Raw genomic sequence first — 2,989 nt, forward strand, 5'->3', positions numbered from 1 at the left:
TAATTCTTTATCCCAAAGTCCACCCTCTTAACCACCATGCTATGTTAGCACCATTTATCATCCACGCTTATCAACCTTATTTTTCTTGGGTCATGCTGTAAGAATCTTTTAACGGTTATTCTATTATGAATCACCGTCATCAAATCCGTCAGCCATATTCTGCTACATCATCATTTTAAAAATCTTTTCAAAACAGATACGGTCATGGGTCTGAGTTTTACTTGTTTCTGCGACCGCACTTGTTCTGAGTCACTTCCATGGATGCTGGTGCGATAGAAGAACATGAGTTTTGTAGTCAGATGCTTTTCTTACGTGACCCATGCTGGACATTTATTCCCTTTAAGTTACAGTTTGGAACATCTCTAAAGGGGAAGTATTCATGCTACCTTCTCACTCCCCAGGATTATGTGATGACCAAACAAGTTAATGGGTGTGAGAGGTGCTTTGAGAACGATGGGGTGATACACACATTATTATTATTTAATTGAAATGCACTTTACTTACCATATTGTATTAGTTTCAGGTATACAGCATAGTGATTCATGTTTCTTTTTGCAAATTATGTCCCATTATGAGTTATTACAAGATACTCACATCATTATTTTATAGAACTTTCTTTTCAATACGATGTTCCTGACTAGTTTCACTTCAATTCACAGCCACAAAATCTCCAACTGGCCTTCAGCCCTGCCTGGTAACCCTACCCCACTCCACATCTGTGAGCTTTCCCATTCTCCAAAGTGACTGTTTCACATCTTCTCTCTTCAGTTTTAGTTGAGGACCTCGCCTCCTCACACTTCCTCCAGAAAACTGAAGCAACCAGAAGGGCCTCCGTCATCACATCACCACCAAGACGAACACCCTATGTCCTCAGGGCTTCCTTCCCACGGTCACCAAGGATCAGGTGTCCTTCTCTCCAGAGACCAGCCGCCCTCTGGCTCCCATCTTTCCTCATCCGTCTCAGGGACTTTGTTCCTCCAATTATTCCTTCTCTTCAGCACCATCCCTTTTACTCCCTCTATCAGAGTGCGATCCTGTGCTTCCCATATTAAAAAGTAGAAAGGAAAAAAACAAAACTTCCTCTACCCCACATTTTCACACAGCCACGGCCCTATTTCTCTGCTGTCCTTCACAGAGAAATTTCATGAAGGTTGCTTACTGTCTCTGCCTCTACTTCCTCTTCTCCATTTCTCCCCTCAGCCCCTTCTGCCTGGTCCTGCTCCACTGAGCCTCAAGCTGCAAAATCAACACACGTGCCCTGCCCTCATCCTACCCCTCCTCTCACACAGAGTGTACCACTCCCTCCCTGTAGACCACTCTCTCCTCCTGACTGTGAACATACTCTACCAGTTCTGCTGCCCATTTGCTGGTTGCCTCTTGACCAGCTCTTTTGCCAAATTTGCTTCATTTTTCTGACCTCTGAGCATTAGAGTGGCCTAAGGTTTATGCAATGACCCCTTCTCTTTCGCGTCCTCATGCATCCTCTAAGGAGTCTCATCCAGTGTTCTGGCTTTATATAGCACCTGTATATCAGCCACTCCCACTCTCTTGCACCAACTATTTGGACTATTTGGCATTGCCGTGTGGATTTTAGGCAAGCATCTCAGACTTACGGCCAATCAACATTCTTGATTTTCCTTCCCAAAGTGTCTCCGCCAGTCTTCTCTATGTCAAGGAGTGCCGTAACGGTGCCACCAACTGGTGCCATTAAATGGTACCACTTGATCATGACAGAAATCTAGAAATCACCCTTGATAACTTTTTTTGCATCACCCCCCACATGGAAACCATTAGCAAAATCTCTCAAGTTCATCTCTAAAACAGAGCCTGAATCTATCCATTTCTCCCCATCCCTCTGCTAACACATCTTGAGATAAGCCATTTACACTTCTTATGTGGAATGCTGCAATAGCCTCCTAACTGTTCTCCTTGCTTTGCTTTTATCTTCCCTACTTTCTCTTTTTTAACACACACACACACACACACACACACACAGAAAGGAAAGTTCTTCCCTATAGCTGAATTCCAAATAATAAATAAAGTGTGATGGATTCAGAAATTCAACAATGGATGCTAAAACTTGTCAAGTTTGATGAGCAACAAGATATTTACACAGAGTCTCAAAGAAACTCCCTGCAAATCAGTTACTAATTACAAAGGGAGAAATAGTATCTTTATAGAGGCGAGACCTGGGGAACATCACCTTAACCAAGTGATCAAAGCTAACATCACTAGTATAGGGACAAACCACATCATGTGCCTCTTGATATCATGCACTGAGGTGGACATCACAATATTTCTTTGAAATCCTGCCAAAAATTCACAACTTGAATCTAATCATGAGAAAAAATCAGACAAGCCCAAATTGAGGGACACTGTACAATACAAAATATTTGTTCTGTGTTCTTTAAAAACATCAAGGTCAAGAAAGACAAAGAAAGCCTGAGGTCTGTTCCAGATTGAAGGAAACTAAAGACACAAGACAAAGTACATGCAACACTTGATCCTAGATTGAATACAGGACCTGGAAAAAGAAGTAGCTTATAAAGTACATTATTGGGACAATTAATGAAATTTCAATGTGGACTACAGATTAGAATAATAATACTGTGTAAGTATTAAATGTCCTAATTTTCGATGAGTACTGCAGTTACACAAGAGGATGTTTTTGTGGTTCAGGAAATATATTTTCGAAGTGTTTAATGTTACAAGAGTGTGATGTCTCCGTTTTATGTTCAAGTGGTTTGGGGAAACACGCATATACTTATAAGAATATACAGCTAGCCTGCTGTATCCACCAGTTCCACATCCTCAGGTTCAACCGACAGCAGATCGAAAATATTCAGAAAAAAAAATTCCAGAAAGTTCCCAAAAGGAAAATTTGAAGTTACCATGTGCTGGCAACTATTTATATAACATTTACATTATATTTACAACTATTTATATAGCATTTACATTGTATTAGGTATTATAAGTAATCTAGAGATGA

This window comes from Balaenoptera ricei, chromosome 12 (assembly GCF_028023285.1).
Source record: "Balaenoptera ricei isolate mBalRic1 chromosome 12, mBalRic1.hap2, whole genome shotgun sequence".
NCBI lineage: Eukaryota > Metazoa > Chordata > Mammalia > Artiodactyla > Balaenopteridae > Balaenoptera > Balaenoptera ricei.